The 22626-nt window shown below is 40.3% G+C and overlaps 1 long non-coding RNA gene across 1 annotated transcript; it reads left to right on the top strand.

The window, feature by feature from the left end:
* Positions 1 to 522: 522 nt before the first annotated feature.
* On the top strand, positions 523 to 16841 carry LOC138744845 (uncharacterized). Its single transcript, XR_011345812.1, has 4 exons — positions 523 to 742; positions 1442 to 1556; positions 3804 to 3917; positions 14017 to 16841. It is a non-coding gene; the product is annotated as an uncharacterized lncRNA (long non-coding RNA).
* The last annotated feature ends 5785 nt before the right edge of the window (positions 16842 to 22626 follow it).

The raw sequence follows: 22626 nt of genomic DNA, 5'->3' as shown, positions 1-22626 counted from the left end.
TGTGGATGTTGTTGGAAAGTGAATGTTCCAGAGGGGACAAAACTTGATGTGCTCTGTGGTTAATAATGAATTATTTAAGGTTGTATGTGAGTGGAAAGAAAAAGGTTGAGAACCACTGATTTAAGAGATCAGGCATTGTTCTGTAAGACATGGAACAGTCCTTTAGGTGTGAATGATGACAGTGTATTTTATAGTCTAAGTTCAAGAAGTCAGGCTTGAACATCAGGTTCCCATACCCCATTGGATTTCAATTCAGAATTTTGAGTCAATGCACTCAGCTGTCACATGTTTGAATTGTTAGGAGAAGAGTTGAAATACAGAGGTAACCCAGGGGTTAACTGATGATTCACATGTAAAACAGCAAGCCTTTTCGCTGGCCAATTCCATCAGAAAAAATATTTTATTTACATTTATTTCAGCAAGCAAATATTGTTTGTTCAGATTGCAGAAATTGCCTCATGTTAATAATCAATGAAACATCTGTACTGCAATTTGTACACTAGATGATCAAGTTAGTAATAGATATATTTTCTTCTCAAATGAGATCCTGGAGCCAACAGTCATCACATATGTAGAACTACAGCTGTTGCTTTACTGTTTTGTTTCGAAGCCAAAGCTGGTATCTCTCCACAGGCAGCAGGCAATTAATTTCACCATTGGTTTATTTCTTTTTATAAAGTATATCTTGTGAGCCTCTCAATAAGATGAATCACCTGCTGGACTGATAACAACTTCGGTCAAGGTAACGGGTAATATTCATTGCTTGAAGTTAGTGCATTTTTAAAATAATGGATTGAAGACATATAGCAGAGGTATATCATTATACCACTGCTGTGAAGTTGTGCAAGTTGATGTCATCAGTGCTATCAATGTTTGCATATATTTTCACATTTGAGCAACTACTTATAAACAGAAATCTGTTCTCTGTCCAGAGAAATAACCACTATTTAAAAATAAATGCTGTGAAACTCAGCAGGTCAAACAGTGTACACTATATAGCAAATATAAAAATGCATAACCAACGTTTTGGGCTTAAGCCCTTCATTAAGGTATGAGCAAGATGTGGACATCTTGTATAGATTGGTTTGGGTGCCAGCCTACATTTTGCTTATACCTTGATAAAGGGCCCAAGTCTGAAACATTGGTTATATATTTTTATCTTTGTTACACTGTTTGACCCGCTGACTTTCTCCAGCGTCGTGTTTTTACTTCAGTCGCGGTGTCTGCAGACTTTCGTGTTTTACCGTTATTTAAATGTTCTTTTCAATGTAAAATTCAATAAGAAAAGATAACCTCACACAATATCCCTTCTTGTTAAATTATTTCTTACAGAAAATTATATGGTAAAACTGTTGAATAGAAAAATGCTGTTCATCAATAAAATTTGATTAACAATAAATTACTTAGATAGCTGTAATTTCAATCATTTTTATTTACACAGGGAATATTTGTTAAAAATAAGACTCAAACTAACTATGGAAGCTTTAGAGACCCGAGCTGAACCATTCATAGATTATTTCTGGACAGCAGAACTTTGATTCAGGCAACTTCAGATGGTATGTACACATGCAAAGGTACAAAATGTTCTGTGACGCATACACCACTACTCTGTGCAAACACCTAAATAGAAATGTCAAATATGAAGCTGGATCTGGTATGGAAAGCCACAGCGACCATGAGTGTAAAATAAATTAGACAATGTGAGAGGTCATGTTATTTCTTGTGAAGAGCTTATGAAGGGGTTGAATACCATTAGTTTTAATGTGGAAAATTAGGAACAGATTCAACCTCAAAAATGACTGAAGGTTAATCCAAGTCTGATTGGAACTAAACTTTCTTCATCATTATGCACTGAAAATAAGGACAAGTGCAAAATATGTTGCGACTATAGAAAAGAAGTACTGCCAAAATAAAATATTCTGGCAATAATCCACGGCAAGCATTTTCATTTGAATTTTACCTAGATCCTAGCAAGCAATAAGTATAAACTATTAAACTCATATTTACAATAATATCAATATTGTTATTGATTGTATTTCTGTCACACTTATGTGTCAATCACTCATTATAGATTCATCTATATTTTAAAACAAAGTTTATGTAGAACATAATGCTAGAATTTACTCCCCTTTTTCCAGTGGTTAGCTATCTAATAATCCTTGGCTTTGCATTGTCCGATTCCTTCCTTGGCAATATATTGGATTGAAACAGGTCACAGACATTAATTCCAAATTGCTGTGTATTTTGACATTTAATGTGAAACCTTTTTATAAGGCTTTTTTTTTAAATGTCTAAAAATAAGGAGAAATCTTGATTATTGAATATTGTATAATTGAGATAGAATTAAAACTGGTTACAGAATTTTCTTTAAATTTTGGGAGAACTTATAGCTGTGGATCGAGTTCACATCCAACACCTGAGACCTAAACATAAAAGACTTGACGTGCTAGAATTGCCTGTGACGATTACCACATTACAACAGTGGGGGCATTTTAAAAGTACCTTATTGGGAACAACACACGGTGAAACATCTGAGATCGTGAAAAATGATGGAAATACAAATCTTCCTTCTTTTATTCAAGTTTTCACTCCATGTTTTAAATTTTGATTAAGTTTAATATAAAAAACAAAATGGAAGCAAAGATGATCTTCTTTGAAGCGGGGAATTAACACTGTCAGGAGTAGGAATGAGCCAAGGAGTCTTGAATTTCTACTTTTTCAACCCATCTTCCTCACTGTTCTTACTCAGGTGTGTGCCAGGATTAACTATTAACTCAAGCTCCACAACATTGGAAATGGAATTCAAGCCTCTTCTTCCTGATTGCTATCTTTTTAAGAAAACTTAGGCTCACTAAATGAAAAGGAGATTGTGGCAGGTGACCAAATGCAGTGATTCTGAAGAATGTCAGCTCCTCGGGGAAGAAAGAAAAGTTTTAAAAAAAAAACCAATCATATAAACCGGGGAAAGTAAAGATAAATAGGGAAGAATGAGTGTAAAGTGTATTAATTCTTTAAGTTTTCTCTACAAAATGATAAAGCTGCTGCTATATAGAAGTAACACTTGAGGTTCATTTTCCACGTGAAAGTGTTGAAGGGTCAGGGATGGCCTCATATAAAATTAGAGGAGGCATGGATAGGGTTTTCCCCAGGGTGGGAATATCAAACCCTGGAGGGTTAAGGTTTTAGTTGAGGGAAGAAACTCTCAAGGAGATGAGTGAGCTATTTCTTTTTACACACAGGAGAGCCATAGGAGCCTGGAATGCTCTGCTGGGGAAGTAGTAGAAGCAAATACCATAGCAACTTTTTAGAGGCATGTAAACATTCACTAAGGTCACCTCTGCAATAATCCTGTTATCCCCAGTTGACATGAGAAATGTACATATATCTGAAATAATATTTTTACAATTGTAACACAGAAATCATTGTTATTACTGAAATGCTCCTTATGATATTGATCTTGTCAAATAAATAGCAAAATAAAAGTGCAGCTGACGAAAAAGTGAAATCATAATTCTACTGCTAAATGGTCTCAGCACGTCAGCACATGGGTTGGTATTTTAAATGTGTGACCACCATTAGATATGAAAGGGATTGCAGGTGAACCAGGTTAAAGAATGAGCAGAGCAGGAAAATTGATAAACTGGAGTCAGATGACCAGGGGAGAGAAAAAAAATGACCTGAGCAGTTAGAAGCAGAAGATTTGGGGCAGAGGTTCTAATTAAGGTGTGAAACACAATTGTAGTAAAAACACAGAAATGCTGGAGGGTTGTTATGACATCAAAAACCTTGGTAAATTTCCACAGATGTGTAGTGGATTTGTGCTGACTGGCTGCATCATGGTCTGGTATGGGGGAGCACCAATACCTCTGAGCAGAAAGCCCTGCTGAAGATAATAAACACAGCCCAGTACATCACAGGTAAATCTTGCCCCACCATCAAGAAAATCTCCATGGAACACTTTGTTTATATATCTTTCTTTGTTTACATTTCTCTCTTTTGTGCACATATCTTTTCTTGAGTTTTGTTTTGCACTATCATTAAGTAGAAATTCTGCCTGGCCTGCAGGGAAAAAGAATCACAGGGTTATATCTGATGCCATGTATGTTCTCTGACAATAAATCTGAACTTGGAACTCACCAGGTCTCGCAGTGTCCAGAGGAGGTAAAGGTATGTAACTGACGTTTCGGGCCTGAGCCATTCTTCAAGGTTTGAAAAAGTACATGAGATAATCTGAGGAATCAACATTATCTTTACCACATCCAATAAGGTGTGATTGTGGGGAGCAGTGTGTAAGGCTCAGGTGGTAAGAACAGGAAACACTAAAGTGCAGTAAAAACCACAATGCTGGAGAATCTCAGCATGTCAAACAGTGCAACTGAAGCAGGTCTAGAACCTGCAAAGCCTTGGGAAATTAAAGCAAGAAGACGGACTCATTCATGGACTCAACTGATAAAAATTCAGATTAAATTTACTGAACTGTGCATGCATTGGTGTTTTCAATCTTATAAAATGTATGAGTGGCTTAACAATATATTTATCAGATTCAGAAGAATGGGAAAATGTTTTGGACAGCTTGCTTTAGACTTCAGATAAATTCTCTATTTTTCTCTGCATTACTATATCTTACTCAACAATTGTTTCCATTGAACGGTAATTGGAATTACTTAGCCAATATACATTTTCCCTGCTGTCATCCATTTGAATACAAGATTAACTGTAAAAATGAGCATGGGATGTGATATAGGTTTGATCCACTCCTGTGTTAGACACTTCTGTTTAGCTAAGATTTGTTACCTTCAATAAGGAATGGCCTGTAAGTTGCTCCTGTACCTTCGTTTATTTGGTTATTCTAATGGCAGCACAAGAGTTTACAGATGCTACACTGGTTTCAAAGTTAAGATGTTACCGCTTCAAGGATTAACTACACATTGATCTTGTGTGAGGGAAATAAAGTGCTGGGTTCCTCACAAAAACATTGAAGTTGGCGGCTCCAACACGGAATTGGTTACATGAGTAATAAAAGAAGGCAGATTGAAGATCATGTGAACGCATGAGACAGGATGAAAATGGTTAGAGCAGGTCATAAGAAACCCATTCAAAATGGCTCAGTGCTACAATTGTCAAAAGGTAGGGCATATGCACAGGAGTCCACATCCCTATGGCAGGTAACACCTGGTAAAGGTGAGGGTCTCTGTTGAGTTTAGTAATGAAACCAGGGTATTGTATATATGACAGAATTTTGATACTGAAAAGATGTAAATAGAAATACTGAGCAGTGTCCATTTCAATGCCCGAAGAATGAAATACAGTCATCATACTTAAGTCCACTTATCTGAGAAGCAAATTATACGTTGGCGCATCAACACGACAGTAAGTTGATCTGTCGAAGGTGGAATGCTCCGGTAACTTTCAATTGAGATAGAGCAGAAGGAAACTTCTGAATAAGAGAGTGAGGAGCTGTCCAGTCTTTTGGCTAAATGGATGGATCCAGTTGCCCATCATAGTTATTGGTGATAAATATCCGCCAAAAATTACTGGAAAAGACTCGATCGTATTACCCAGACTGAGTGATTGGATTTTTGAAAGGATCATAACCTTTGATAGTGATTAGATCTAGGAAGCATTCCACTCCAAGGTGTATTGGTTCCTCCAAACAGACCGTAGTCAGGCAGCATTTTGTTCATGTCAATTTATTCCACTTCTATATAGATCAGTCATTTTGCATTTAAACCCAACCAGGACAAGTGGCATAAATTCCTAATTGTTTGAATTAAGTTAGTTTCTAAAAAATGCTTGCACAGTAAACGCAACAATATACTCCATTTATTTTCTGCCCTATTATAATTGGTAAGAAAGCAATCATGCTTTTTTGAACCTTGTGACTGAAAAAAAGATGGCAATTTATTGTGAAGAACAGTGAGCCTAAGATTTCTTTCTTGCGGAGTTAGCAGTTGTGGGCAATGAGTAATTTCTACACCCACAGCCAAGTGTTCAATCCCTCTGGCTACAGTTTGACAATTATTTGGCATGCTGGATTCAGTTGACTGATTCCAAGAATGTCCAGGATTTTCAAACAAATAGGATTATTGTATTTACAAAACAGAATATCCTCTGGTCTCCATAACAATCCTCTTTAAAAGCAGTTTAAAAAAAAAGACAGCGAGTGCCATCGGATTAGCCTCATAAATAATAACATTTTACATCACCACTGAAAAGCATGTTGAAATACGTAGGGCTGGAAATTCTTTTACACTTGAAAATGTGAACTTTATGAGCACTACAGAGGGAAATAATGCCAGTTTTGAGAGGAACAGTGTGGGAAAGATCTCACCGTGTATTTATTCGTTAACCATATTGTGGATCTAGGGCTTTTTACCAACTATACAAAAAACCATGTACAATTTGCAAAGTGCAAATTTAAACATGTGATATCCAGCTATGGTAGGATCCTGTAAAGCAGTGGTTTCCAAGCAACCTGTACTTCAATGGGGATAGGTGATTTAGGACAGATTGGCTTTGTTGATGGGCAATAGTAATGGGAACTGGACATCTCCAGCAGTTGAAGGCTCTTTGAAACATTGAAGTTGGCTACACAGAGGTCAGAGTTCTTTGAGATCTCTCCAAGAAATAAAAGGAGGCCTTATATTTGCCATCAAATGGATCAGCATCATCATGGAAGATCCTATTGTCATTTTTAATAAGGGATTTTCCTACAGCTATATGGGTTAGGATTGGCTCACAATGTGAAGAAGTTCTTGTTCCTCTTGGTGGGGGCTAATTACGTTCAAGATCTACTGAAATGTTCCAACAGAGACATCAAATGCACACAAGTATATGAACTGATATTATTATTGCCTGTCTGCCAGCCTTGGAACATGGATGCATTGCACATGGAAAGGAATGAGGTGACATTTCCACATTCACCCAAAGCATTGACCCCTGTATGACATGGAATTTCTAGCTCATAATCATATTTTACTTGTACTCATTTGCAGTAAATTGTGTCTGAATGATTCAGACCAATTAAATTTCATTAAGGTTATGTTAAAAAGTGATAATATAATCCTTGAAAGTATTAACAGAATTTTGCATCCAGATATTACTTGCTATTGCATTTGTCAGATGCACATAGATGTTTGAGAAACATGGCCCCAGGTTTAATCGGAAAATATATTTTACCTGGCATTTAAATAATCTTTTTTCATTTTCTTTGAGAAACAACAGCTTTAAAAAGCACACAAACCTACATACATAAATTAACGTAGTCAAAAAGGCCTAAACAGCAAATGCCATTTTCTAAGGGCACAACATATCTTTGATCAGTACCATGTCTTCAATAATGATTCAGGTGAATTTTATCACTCCTTCTACCTCACTTGTAATGAACAAATTCACTGCATATTACTTTAGACTTGATCTCGAGCAAAACACTGCAGGAACAAACAATTTGATTTGTCAACACCTTTACAAGGCATCTTCAATCACTGTCACCAGGCCAAATTTAAACAGCAAAATACATTTGACTGCAAGAACCCAGACTGATTAGAGCTCCGAGTTCAGTGAATTGCACTAGACAGGACAGCAATCAGATTATTAACTCTGCTTGAAAATACTCCACACGGCCCAGGATTAGCATGAATATTTTGATATAGATCGATAAGCAATCTCCTCTCTATAAGAAATGCCTGCAAGATTCATTTGTCTGATCAAAGGTTTATATCAGTGACCTGAGACAGCTAGCTATTGTTTTCTGCCTTCTTTACATCAGAACGTCTCTCAAACTCCCAAGCTCTCTTTCACCTAATCGTGGAAGTCATCACAGGGTTACAAGATTCCATCATTCGGTGACTACCAGAATAAAATTAGCACAGGAGTAACTTCCAGTGCAAGGAACTTCAACAAATTTCACTGCTTCACAGTGACACTGACTTCAAACAAAAGTGAAGCTCATAAACTCGATTAATTCTGCTTCTTCATTCAAACCTTTGGTTTCACCCTTAAGGATCAAATAACAGTGTTCATTTATCAAAATGTACATAGCTCAAATTCCAGATTAAAAAGTTAATCATTTCAAGTTTATGCAGATGTGCAATTTTATTAAATTTAAACCTACAGCATGGTAACAGGCCCATGAGCCCATGTCGCCCAATCACACCTAATTGACCCACAATCCCCCGGTACGTTTCGAACAGAGGGAGGAAACTGGAGCCCCCAGGGAAAATCCACACAGATATGGGAAGAACATACAAACTCCTTACAGACAGCGCAGAATTCGAATCCCGGTCCTGATTGCTAGCGCTGTAACAACGTTGTGCTCACCGCAACGCTAACTATGCCACCTCAATAGTATTCACATTGACTAACACATTGTTAAGTGTGAATATTTAACACCAATTTAGCTAGAAAATTAAACAGCAACCTTTGTTTATGCTATTAGTTTACAAACAGAACCTCTAAATTAAATGCTGTTAGGACATTGAATTGAAGAAACACCTCATTCTTAGCACGATGGTCACTAATTGACACATATGCCTCCAAATTAGATGGCATTGTTTTGCTTTGTGAAATAATCCATTTGCAAAGAATTGGATATCAAAGTCTTAAATTGTAATGAGAGGCTGGATAGAGGACTTTTTCCCCTGAAGTACAGGAGGATGAGGGGTGACATTATAGAGGTATAGAAAGAATCCCAGAGTCGAAGAGTCCTGAACTCGAGGTTTAAGGCGAGGGGATAGATTTAAAAGGCACCTGAGGAGAAACTTTATCACACAGAGGGAGCTGCCTGAGGAAGTGTTAGAGGCGGGAACAATCATGACTTTTAAGAGACATTTGAGTGGGTTCAGGATTGGAAAGGTCAAGTCAAGACTATTGTCACTTGATTGTACAAGTATAACCTGACGAAACAATGTTTTCCAGTCCTTGGTGACAAACAGCCAGACACACAAACAGACATAAGACACATGCAGACAAGTAGTTAATCTAATCAAACAAATAAATATTATTTTATTCATATGAGAGTCTCAGATGGTTAGGGTTGTTCAGCATTCTCACTTCAGTTAGGAAGTCCAGGATTCAATAACATGGAGGGGTGTTGAGACCCAGCAAAAACAGCTTCTCCACTATCCTCTGGGAAATGATCATATTAAACGCTGAGCTGAAATCAATGAACAGAAGCGTTTAGGCATTGTTCCCCAGCTGGGCCAGGACAGGCTGAAGTGACAAAGCTGTAGCATCATCTGTGGAATAGTTTAGAGGAATATGGCCAAAAGCAGGCAAATAAGTCTAGCTAAGGAAGGCAACTTGGTCAGGATGAACAAGTTGAACCAAAGGATCTGTTCCCATGCTCTATAACTCCATGACTTGCTGTGAGTCAGTACTTCTCCTTCTAGTTCTCCAGTATGCTTGGTGTAATAAAGGCATAGAGGAGCAGAGATGTCTGGCAATATTCACTGTGTGGCCAAATGTCATTTCCTGCATTTTCATCCATGCTGCTGATGCTTGGGTGCTACTCATGAACTGGTACGGTGCATGTGAAGCCGCACCAATGGAATTTAAAGAGAACATGCCTGTACAGGCCTCCCCTTTGAAATCCATCCCACTTGATCGTTAGCAAAACACTGCTGGAACAAACAATATGATTTGTCAACACCTTTACAAGGTGTTATATATATTTTCTATACTTCCTCAGTGCTCCCTCTCTGTCCTATCAAAACCAGAATCAGAATTTATTGTCAAGGACATGTCACAAAATTTGTTGTTTTGCGGCATGTTTGTAAGTGTAAACATTTATATAAACAATATTATAAAAAAAATTAAGATAGTGCAAGAAAAATAAAAAGACAAAGTCAGGCAGTGTCTATGGTTCATTGTTCATTCAGGAATTCGATGGCAGTGGGGATGAGACTGTCCTTTTGCCATTGAGTGCTCGTCTTTAAGCTCCTGTACCTTTCTCCCGATGGTAGCAGAATGAAGAGGGTGTGGCCTGGGTGGTGGGGGTCCTTGAGGATATAGGCTGTTTTCTTAAGCCCTCTGCTTTTATGCTTTTATCCTCTTTTATGCTTCACAACATCTGATCCCCTTAAATATCAATCCAGCACAATGCCACCTGAACATCCCCGCTCAGCCAACAATTGACAATTGTGTTTTGCAGCCAAATTAGCAGCCATCGACCACCTCACTCGACCTGACACCTCTCAACTACTGACATGGCAATCCCCAGCAGCCAATCCTCAGCCAAAACCAGATGAACCATTGCTCAGGAGCCTCAGTCAATCTTTAAAGATAGACATACACCATGGTAATAGGCCAGTTAGGCCCCATGAGTCCGTGCCACCCAATATACACCTAATTAACTGAAGCCTCCGCGGAAAACCCAAGCAGAATGAACAAACTCCTTATAGGCAGTGGGGGATTCAAACCCTGGCCCCAATCACTGGCGCTGTAAAGGCATTGAGCTAAATGCTGAGCCAACCGTGCTGCCCTTTCTCGGACTCTAAACACACCCAGCTCTGACCCCTGCACTGTCCAATTCAATCAGTCTCATTCTCTGTACTTCGAATGGCATCATATAGAGTCCTTTATCATGGAGATTTAGACAGATTCTATTAGTTATATTCAATGAAAATGCTGGACACACTCAGCAGATCAAACGTCATCTATGGAAAGAAAGATGGTTAATGCTTCCACTTTGGGATCTTTTCCAGTACATGTAGCACTTAAATTTTGATTTTTCTGCTATAAACATCCAAGGTAGCCATTGGTTTTAACTTTAACATCAAGAATTCCTAAACAAATTTCTTTACACATTCATTTCCTGCTGTGCTCCTCTCAGTTTGGGTCAGAGAGAAGCAGATAAACGAAGGATGATGAGGAGTGGCAAATGTTCCCATCTGAAGCTACAATATTCTTCATCTACTGACAACAACTCGATTGGGAAGGAGAAGAGATCAGATGGGGTGCTTTGCATTTAACAAGCATCAAAGTAGTGGCATTTCCATGTACAATTCTGGGTATTGTGTTTAGTTCTGTGCAGTTGAACAAATTAGAACCAAAGGAGAATGCTGTGAATGAGACTTTAGCTCTTCAGTATGTAATCTATTGTTAGACTGTGCTCTTCTCATTAGTTATAAATAAAGCATTTTGTTATTGCTAGCACCAATGCCAGTAGCAGTGCTCTCAAAAAGCACTTGAACTGGCGCAAAGCCATACATCAGCTGGAGCATACACTGAATCCAAAATAGTTATCCTATATTTCAGTCTATCGTATGCTCATTCTTCATAAGCAGAAACACAGTTCAGCAATTGCAATATTTTGCGAATCAAACTGGTAATAGAGATTGAAATTTTGTCAATACATAACAACTATCTGAGAAAGATTATTTCAAATAAATAACAAGAAAATACTCAAAAATTCTAATTACTGGCTGTTGATAAAGATATGAACCCCTTGGTTTTACAACTAAAGCTGTGGAGCGTAGAGGAAGGAATCCTGATTAATTTCTATCAATCACTACTTAGTTTGAGGTTGAGGTACTGCCCATTGATAGCAATGTTAATTACCTGCCTTTGATACTTGATTTACAGGTAGACAGGATGGGGAGGGTGGCATTCGGCTTGCTTACCTTTTTCAGTCGGGGCACTGAGTACAGCAGCATGTTGCAACTGTGCTAAATGTTGGTGAGGCTGCACTTGGAGCGCTGCGCAGTTTAGTCACCCACTATAGTAAGGACATTGTTAAATTGGAAAGGATGCAGAAAAGATTCACCAGGATGCTACTGCGATTGGTAGATTTGAATGATACGGAGGGTAGGTTTGGGCTTTTCCCCCTGGAGAATAAGAGAATAAGGTTGTAATTCTGGCTGTGAAGCTCTACTGAAACCCATCCCTGCAACACTTACACTCTCCCCAGAATGCCAGAGAGCCACCATTTCAGCTCAGAGAACGCCTTTCAGGCAGCACAAGGGAGTATGTGAATCAAGTTAAGATTTAAAGTCATCTCAGACAGGACAGTTTCCCCCTCATCCTGGCCCCTACCTCTTCAATTCTTCCCAAGTTTCAATGACCTTTCATCACAGTTAATAAGTAACTTATGCTTGTCCAGATGTGAATCTTTTTGTGATCTTGAAAGCAGAATTTAAATGTTGTGGAGCTGCAGATGCTTCATTTTCTTTAACTTTCCCTCTGAGGCTTTAACTACCATGTGGATTCTACACCCCCCCCCCCCTTTCCTAATTTTCTCAATCCCTGGGGATGCAGGATATGAAACCATTTTCCCTCAATCCACTCCAGAGGAGTTACATTTTTGAGGGCAACCTGATAATTACCTAGCTGTTGTCTCCAGCTGTGACCACACATTCCAGTGGAGAAGGAAAAATGCTCTGATAATAGTAGATGTCAAGCTTGGTCAAATTCGCGATTTGTCAGTACCTCAAACAGCTCCCAGAACTGTAACTCTCTGGGGTTCTCTGTTTCTCTCAGCTTAATATTCTCTTTGAATTGTTCAGTGTTTAAATATCAACACTTTTATTGTCTGATTATTAATTTACATGCTCTCTTCTTTTTTTTAGTGTTCTACAGTATGAAACACCCCTATTGGATTATCCTTCATTTTCAAAAATAACATTCCATTGATGAGTAGTATTACTGAGACATGCAATGCAGTCCAGACAAACAAACAAGTATTACTGAAAGCAAATCAGCAAACAAGAGGCAGACTAATATGGGTTATATGCACTGCTTCTTATTACTTTCCCTTTCCTTCCACTGCTTCCATTCAGCGGTGCTTTGCTCTGTTATTCTTTCACAACCTGCCTGGCTTTTTTTTCTCCCATGCTTTCTCACTCCAGAGAATGAGCGGTAGCCCAGAAGACTGCAGGCTTAGCCAAATCAAAAGCAGGAATGAAATGCTTTTCAGTCTTCCACTTGTGACACAGAGTTTTCACAACTATTTAAAAAAATCAGTGGAGCTTTTTCTTTCCAACAAGGGAAGGGGAAGACTTGACCATGACCAACCGTACTTGTGGGCGGGGGACGTTGCAATTCACAAATAAGAAACATAAATTTATATGGGAGCCTCCAGCCACATCAAAGTGCTTCACAACAAACAAATTACTGTTTGCAATATACTCACTGTATTATTGAATAAAACAGAGCAGAGAAGTCTGGTCTGCAAATTCACAAACAACAAAGTGGCCAGTTATTAAGCTTTGCAATTTCGCTTAACGGATAACATTAACAAGTCATTCAGAAAGGTTACCTTCTTTTTTCCTTTCATTTACATCCAAATGAGGGGAAAAATGGCTTCAACTGAACAATTTTTTTCAAAAGATGAGGCAAGAGATCCCCATGAGGGATAAAAGGAATGTGGCCGTATGACAACTCTGTGTTGAGAGTTTTGTTGTTTCCCATCTATATTAATGACCTGGTTTATGAAAGAGATGCTTGTATATCCAGATATGAAAGAAATAAAGTTGCAAGGTATGATAATTTGCATTGGTAGTACAGGGATTTAGAGGGAATGAATGAACAAGCAAAATAATGATGAATGAAGAATCCAAGACAAATTAAAACTTTTTTTTAATGACGAGAAAGCAGGAGCTGCAGAGAAGAAAACTGAATTTTGCGTTCACATCACTTCTTTCAGATAGCTCATTTGGAGTAATAATTGTATGTCTTAAGTTTTGTTCATCAGACAGCTACTCTTGATGAAAGGGAATATCATGTTAAATGTTTCAAAGAATGTGCCTGAAAATGTGAAGTTTGTTCAGTGTAAGTACAGTCTTTTAAACTTCAGGGTATGTGGCCCATGGATAAATTAGAATTGCCCCAACAATATTCTGCAGTACAATTAAACCATCATTTGCAAATTAAATACTTAATCAAATGCGATGGTGCCTACCTTGGACTTAATTTGGAAATTTCCATTTTTTTTTGTAATGGTAAAAGTGGGGGACTTCCTTGTTGAGAAAGTTAGATGTTTATTCCAGATGGTAATTTCATTTCATGCTTCTTTCTAAGCTATGAAACTGCTGTGCCTTAGTAGGACTGGACAAAGGTACCCAGGAGGCCACTGGGAGGATCTTCAGATCACCAGGAATGAAGAGTTCCAAGTTGTCATTGATGAAAGTGACTTCTCTATATGTGGTTTTGTCGCATCAATGATTGGAGGTGAGCAAGGAAATTTACAGATGCTGGAACCGAATACTGTGTACAAAATAGCACTGGAGAAACTTAGCATCTTTAGGAAATAAAAGACATTTCGATGTTTTGGGTCACAATCCTTCTTCAGGAGTGTTGAAAATCATTGTGGATAACGTAGTAAGTTTTCTACAAAAAGTGAATGGTGATGTGAACATCTGCTTTGTGATTGATGGGGATAAACCTCAGTCTGTGTTGGATTTGGTCAGTGGACACTTGGGAAGATACACCAAGCTTCCATTGATAAGCCTGACGTCAGTGTATTTTTACTCTCTTTTAAGGGCCTTGCTCACGTGGCTAGTGTCGATCATTGGCGTAAGTAAGTTTTCTTGAAGTGGTAGAGAGTTCTTTTATATTAAAGTTGCATAAGACATTGGTGAAGCCAAATTTGGAATATTGTGTCAGGTTTGGACACCTAATTATAGGAAATATAAATGAATAAGATTGAAAGAGTGCAGAAAAGACTTACGAGGATATTGCTCAGACTTCAGGAACTGAGTTACAGAAAAGGTTAAACAGATTAGGACTTTATTCCACGGGGGGCAGCATGGTAGGCATAGCACTTAGTGCAACGCATTTACAGCACCAGTGATCAAGACCAGAATTTGAATCCTACACCGTCTGTAAGGAATTTGCACGTTCTCCTTGAATCTGTGTGGGTTTTCCTCAGGGGCTCTGGTTTCCTCCAACTGTTCAAAATGTACCGGAGGTGTAGGTTAACTGGGTGTAAATTGGGCAGCACGGACTAATGAGCCGAAATAGCTTGTTACTGTGCTGTATGACTAAAGGAAAAAAAAGTTCACTTCTTTTTTACACAGTCGCTGTGTTCCAAGAAAATTATTCCCAAATTCCAGAATGCAGTCTGTGTAAAAAGATCGTAACAGGAATAAGGGACTCGTTCCCATTCCAGAATTTTATTTCTTCCACCCTGAGATATTTTTATGGAATGCTTGCAGTCTAAACTGAACTGCAGGTGATCTTCATCAGCAGGCTAATGAATAGGATGTATTGACGCGTAAAGTGTGTGACATTGCAGCGCTCTTCTGTCTGCTGGATATTTTGGATGTGGATGATTCACATCACTGACGACGGCAAAGCAGTGGTGCTATACGTTGCATGTAGTTTTTATGTCACGGTCAACATTGACGCAGTGGTGTCCCATGTCCAGCCTAAGTCAATACAGCACCAGGTATTCTGCCTAAGCTCGTGGTGTGATACAGATATTTGGAGTTCTGTGTAAATGGCCTCTCCAGTCAGGTAGGGAGACACTTAAGAACATAAAAAACTTAAGTTTTATGTAAAAAAAATAGAGGAATGAGGAGAGATTTGATAGAGGTATTTAAAGTTATGAGGGGGATAAGTGAGAAACAACCAAAAGCATGACTTAATAGTGAAAGGGGAAAAATTTGGGGGGAACTTAAGTGGAGACTTCTTCACCCAGCGAGTGGTGAGAGTGTGGAATGAGCTCCCAGTTGAAATACTGAATGTGGACTCTATTTGAACATTTAAAAAGAATTTGGACAGGTACATGGATGGGAAAGGTATGGAGGGCTATGGATGGTGGAGGTCAGTGGGACTAGGCAGAAAAATGGACTGGCAGAGACTAGAAGGGCTGAAGGGCCTGTTTTTGTGCTGTAATATTCTATGGTTCTGTGGCTCTTAATCATCATGAGCTGAAGTCCTGTGCTTTGCTGAACAGTTCTAAATATTGAAGCGAAATGGAGCAAAAGCATTTGTCTGAGGGAGGTTGCCATCTAGAATCCTTTCCCTGTTCACCTTATCTAAGCAGAAGACAGCATTTGTCCATTACCTAGAATTATCCACAAAACTTGGAGCAGCCTGGTGCATTAAGGGAAGATGGGTCTGTTATAGCAATAAACAGTTAAAATAACTGTAGATTCTGGAAATCTGGAAGGAAAGCAGAAAATGCTGGCATCTGTAGAAAGCGAAATTGAGTTAACATTTCTCATCTGAGAGCCTCATGGATTCTTTCTGAATGGTTTTAGATCCAAAACGTTAATTCTGATTCTATTAGTACAGATGCAACCTGGCCAACCATCACTGGATGTCAGCCTAGGTATTTGACGGGAAGGCACATTATTAATGGTCAAGAGGAGGTACAAAATAAAAATCAAAAGGGCAATGTCTTGTTGGACTTTATCTCAATAGATGGAATCTAAAATTATATTTAAGCCCTTTCTCCACTGGCATCCCAGTTAATTGGCCGTGCAGTGTCCTGGGATAGGAAGCTGTTTGTGCTGTTTCCACCGGACCACCTTGAACCGGGACACTGACTTCTTTTCCACTGAACACAACTCATCCTCTGGGATCGGAGAGTCTACCTTCGAATGGGATGAATGGAAGTTGTCCTTTTTCCACCGGTTTAATCATCACACTGGTGTCACCTGATGCCGGGTATATGAGTAGGGGTAGAGGCCGTCAATCCCCGGCGTGATTTGATGAAATTTGATGCCGGCATGCTGATTATTTCCCTTTTTCACTGGACACTTAACTGGTTGATTCCCCAATAATTGCTGGGACAAGATGCCAGTGGAAAAGGGCTGTTTGTTGTTCAATATATTGGAATCCTGTGATCGCTTTTGGATATTCAACTAATGGAAAGCTATTTGTCTTGTAATAAAACCAATGCAGAATCACTGAATCGAGTCCTCTTTATCAAATCTCATAATCTGCCATTGGGGAGGTCAGAGACATGACCAGGGATTGCTGTGTCTGCGCAGAGTGCAAGCTGCACTTCTACCAACCAGATAAGCACACGGTCATATGAAGGGACCCCTCCCCTCTACTAACAGCAACGCCCATTTCCTCACGGCCAACAATGAGTGTTCATGTTTCCCCTTTGCCATCCCTTGCCCATACTCAGTCATTTGGGCACTGCACAACCTGTTCACTCTATTCGGATAGAGCAGCGACCAGGGCCCCTCATTCTTGAGCGATGAGCTGCATCAATACCTGCTAGCCAGAGGCATCGCTACCAGCAGGACCATTAGGGGAGCAGTCAGGTGGAGAAAAAGAACACCATCGTGTAGAAGGCGATCCTCCTTGTCCTCAAGTCTAAGGGGCTGCCTGTTTTTCACTGGCAGGAGGTTCTTCCCGAGGTGCTCCACACAATCAGGTCACAGCTACGTACTGCCAGCAATGCCACCTCCTATGAACAAGTGTTCTCATTCCCCAGGAATTCCACGTCAGGGACCACCCTGCCATCCTGGTTGATATGTCCAGGGCCAGTCCTGCTACAGAAGCACACGAGGCGTCTACCTGAATGCCACGAGGAAACTGTTTCCATCAGGGACTTCGCACGTGCAGGGGCACCTGAGGAGCATACCCACCAAACAGCATCCTCCCCTCCCATGGACACACACTATATACCATGGCTCCATAGCCCTACCCCAGTCACTCCGGTTGAGCCACCACACCCCCAGCAGGCCAGCACAGCGCTGGAGGTCAAGGAAGAATCAACGTCCCCAGGTACAAATGAGCAATTGACTCTCTGCCAGTCTAAATGGAAGACCAGGCCACTGGACAGACTTAACCTTGAAGACTTTGTGCCTGATGTCACCCCACTGGACAAAATAAAAAACAAGGGGTGAATGTGGTGAACTGCTGTACACTCATTAAGCTGGCTCTGCCCCTTCCTGTGGCTGGATGCATGACTCCTTCCACTTGACCCTGTATAAAGGTTCCAACACCACAACCCATCCCCAGAAAGCCTGGGTCACCACACAGGACGACCTTCAAGTTTATTGTAAATAAAAGCCTAGAGTTCCATAACTCTAGGCTTTTAAGTTATTGACAGTGTATCACCAAGCCCACGAAAAGTGTTTCACTGAGAGCAATTTCTTCTATACTGTGCACAGTTACACTTTTGTTTTGTTTTCCTCTGTAAAAACATTGCTTTGCCTAGTGATTCTACCCTTTGCGCTTATTACAGACTTTTCCATAGGTGGGGCATCAGTTTGGTGCATGTTGAGAGCCACATCTTCTGCACTTGAATGTCTCTCCATCTTTTTGTTGTTTCCTATATCGTCTCTGTGTGTGTGTGTGTGTGTGTGTGTGTGTGTGTGTGTCCCGATACTGTGGCTACGACTATGTCTACATTTTCATTGGCTTTTACACCACCACTGAACTTTTTCGAGTGCTGCAGAGCTACTTCACTGGCTTGGCATATCTTCACAGCTCCAGCTAAGGGAAGCTCTGTCCCTTGCAGCAACATCTCTTTCACTTTCTTATCAGTAATACCGAACAAAATTTGATCATATATTGAATGTGGCAGCGATCCAAGTTGCATGTTCTTGCTTTTCATTTCAAGTCCGTTAAAATATCAAAGCTCTCTCCCTGCAACTGCATGCACGCACAAAACACGTACCTCTTGAATGCTTTATTTTCCTTTGGTGAACTTTGCCGAACTTTCCCTTGTCTTCTGCATCAGCAAAAACAAATGCATTGAAAACCTCTTCTGGTTGAGGTCACACCACGGTAAGTGCAATCTTCCGTGAATCAGGTATGTCATTGAGTCTAATGGCTTGCAGGTACAGTATGAATCTTTGTTTGAACAACCTCCACTTGTGGCCGACATTTCCAGTCCAGTTTACAGCATCAGGAGTCTTCACACTTTCCATTTCTCTGCTGCTATCAAATGACATGCATTGTGCACATTCCTGTTTCTTCCACTCCTGGTTCCATGTGATGTTTCTTTTATTGTAATGAAGAAACTTGGATTTTTTAAGAAACAACTTACACTTGGTTAGCTATGACAATGTGGAAGCATCCCCATCTTGAATAACTGAGTTGCAACAAAACTAGTCTCTAATTCCCTCTAGTGGTCAGGAGCATCACTAGCACTCTATCATTACACTCTGAGGAGTGCAATAGAACAGAGGACTCTGGAAATACAGACACATAATTCCCTAAAAGAGGCATCATAGGTGGATAGAGTTTAGAGAGAGCTTTTGGCATCTTGCACTTCATAAATCAAAGTATTGAATACAAGAGTTGGGATGTTATGATAAAATTGTATCAGACATTGGTGAGGACAAATTTTAAGTATTGTGTGCAATCTTGGTCATCCAACTAAAGAAAAGATATCAATAAGTTAGAAAAAAGTGCAGAAATTTAGTAGGATGTTGACCGGATGTCAGGACAGAGTTACAGGAATGGTCAAACATGTTAGGATTTTATTCCCTGAAGTGTAGATGAATGAGGGGAGATTTGATAGAGGCATTTAAAATTATGAGGAGGATAGACAGAGTAAATGTAGGTTTGCTTTTTCCAGAGAGGGTAGGTGAGATACAAACCAGAGGATGTGGGTTAAGGGTGAAGTGGAAAGGTTTAAGGGGAATGTGAGTGGGAACTTCTTCCCACAGAGAGTGGTGGGTGTGTGAAACAAGCTGCCAGCAGTTCAATTTTAACATTTAAGAATTCGGACAGGTACATGGATGGGAGAGGAATGGAGAGCGAGGAGTGGGTGCAGGTCAGTGGGACTAGGCAAAACAAAATGGTTCAGAATGGAGTAGAAGGGCTGAGTGGGCCTGATTCTGTGCTGTAATGCTCTTTGGTTCTTCGAAGCGAGTTCTCTGAGAGTCTCTCTCACTGCTTCCCATTACATTCCCTGCTGCTCTCAAGCTCTCGGACCATGTACTCACCCAGATTTGCTTCCACAGCCAGTTGTCCTTCCTGGCTTCTTGCCTCCTCTGACATTTGGTGCCACATGGATTCCAGCTCTGGTTCCAGGCATTCCAGTTTATCCCCTACCAGGATCTCAGGTACCTGCATTGCATTGACTCCTGCTCCCTTCATTTCGCTCGCTGTATCAGCTTGAAGCGCAGGTACCAGTGGACCCTTTCTGCTTTCCTACCACAGCTCCGTGCCTCACTCACCACCATCTGCCAAGGACCTCTCCTACACTTCACCCTCCGCCGGTTTCACGCATTCGATTGCTGATTCTACACACACCTGGCAACCATCGAGGATAAGAAGATCACATCCTTAGAGATCGCCACCTCGGTGACCTCCCACTTCTCCACGCTGGACCTGGCAGTTTACAGGATATAGCCCCTGATGCAGGTCTCTACCTTGACCTACAGAATCGGGCTTTCGACATGAATTTTCACCCTGAAGCCACCAGCCCACAAGGCCGGGCTTCACATGCGGGTCTCCGACTCAGGTGACCTACAGATTGAGCCTCCGACATGAACTTTCACCCTTAACTCGGCGACCTACAGAAATCAGCTTCGCACATCGGTTTCCATCTTGGCCCCTGCGACGTACAGTACTGAGCCTCTAGCGCGAGTTCGCACCCTGACTCGAGGAGTGCACCGACCTCTCTCGCTTCACCCTCTGACTTTCCCAACCTTCGCCTTCCTCCCTTGGGCCCTTCCTAACCTCTTCTTCAACTCACCTCATACTCCTCCACTCTCCAAAACCCTCCACCCTATTGAACTTCCCCCTAACCCACGCCTGGGTCTTCATCATCCCCTCTAACCTTCCCTTCTTGGAGACTGAATGCTTCATCCTCAGTATTGGCCTCACCTTAATCCCCCTCTGCCCACAGCTCAACGAGTTCAGTGCTTACCACGATGCTGAACTCTTCGTCTGTTGGCTCTGTCTCCATGCCTACTTTCAAAATCAGAATTCTCCATCCCCCACTACAGATCCCTTCTCCCACTTTAAACCTTCTTCCTCCTCCAAGACACCTCATCTCGATCTTCTTCCTGCTCTGGACCTTTATATTTCCAATTGACTCTGTAACATCAGAAGAAGAGCTCAGGCCTGAAACGTCCACAATATATCTTTGTCTTCTATGGCTGCTGTAAAGAACGGCTGAGTTTTTCTACATTCAAGGAGTGATAAACCATGATAATCTAGCAATATGCAGTAAAGCCCCTGGTATCAAGCAACCAGCAACCTCAAGCAACAGACAAAAAAATTGAGGAAAATACATTTTAAAAATTAAAATAAATAAGAATAAAATATTTTAGAGTTTGTAAGTTTAAAATTGTAAAAAATAAGTGTTCTTTGAAGTAACATATAAACCTTTGGTGAAGATGGGAGCAAATATTTAGCCTGCAGTGCCTTAGTCATGTTTTTCTCATAATAACTGTTTGAGTACAGTTTGAATAAAGTTGTGCTTGAATAAAATGGCATCACCCAGGATGAAAAGCTTGTTAATGCCACTCACTGTTTGGGTGACTCTCTCAGTTTCTCCTTATCCCTGCTTTTGAAGAGTCACCCTGGTCAGAGGCTTTATCTGTAAACCTGGGGGGAAGGAGTGGATTATCTATAATGTTATGGTTCATCTTTTGGGCGGTTCTGTGGAGGGGAGGAACCTGTAGATGCAGCGACGGTTACATATTTTCAAAAAAATATCTCTGAAAATAAAATAAACACTTTAAAGTTGATATATTCATGCAAGTGAAGTTTGTTCAGTGTACGTATAATATAGTATTTTTGTCTTTTGTCTTTTAAACTGTTTGTTCTTTATTCAGGTGTATTATTTAGGCATTGTAACAATAAGTCTCAAGTAACTGGAAAATACAGATATCCAGCATCTACCAATCCCCCATAAGTGCTGGATACCAGGGGTATCGCCAGGATCTGAGAGGAAACTGGAGAACCTGGAGGCAGACCCTGCAAACTCCATTCAAGACAGCACCTTAGCTCAGGAATGAACTTGTGAAGTTGGAGCTATGACACAGCAGTTCAACTCATCGAGCCACTGTGTCATATAAAATTTTCAGGTTGAACTGCATAAATGTGGCTATTGTGAGCACAAATTTAAAACATTCTGATCAAATATAATTTCTTAGTTAAAGAAAAGAATATCTATGGAGAAATCAGTTCCTCTAATGCAGGAGTGGAACCTAGTGTTAGGTTTTTAAAAAGTAAACCAGGTAATCACCTTTCTCCACTCAATAGGAAATGCAGATTTCTCTCTTCAAATTCCAGTAAATGTGCAATGAGTTGGCATTTCCAAGACTGAGGAATATCTCTTTGTTAAGCCTTGGTATCAAGGGATATGGATGAAAAGCAAATAAATGGAGCCAAGCTGGTCAACTCTGATCTAACAGAATTCCAGAACACAGGTTTGAGCAGCTGAATGGCCTGTTCCTCTGCACAGAAATGTCAGCCCAGATTATCAACTCGTGCCTGGAAGTGGGGAGAAAAGATGGAAACACTATTACTGAGCCAAGGCTGACAGACAGGCAACACAGTTCCTGGTAAATACAGAAGCATTGGTTGGCCTGAATTTATAATAAAAGAAATCATTCCAGTTTCAAAGAAACTCGTGCTTCCATTGCCCACGGATTTCTGCTAAAATGATTCTGACGTTTTGCCTTTCTCCTGAAAATATTTGATCCTTGAGTCAGAGGAACCTTGTAGCATAACAACTTCCAGTATATCTGGGCAGAT

Source organism: Narcine bancroftii, chromosome 10 (assembly GCF_036971445.1).
Source record: "Narcine bancroftii isolate sNarBan1 chromosome 10, sNarBan1.hap1, whole genome shotgun sequence".
Classification (NCBI taxonomy): domain Eukaryota; kingdom Metazoa; phylum Chordata; class Chondrichthyes; order Torpediniformes; family Narcinidae; genus Narcine; species Narcine bancroftii.
Note: the sequence above shows the minus strand (reverse complement) of the source record. Positions and strands in the feature narration are given on the sequence as shown.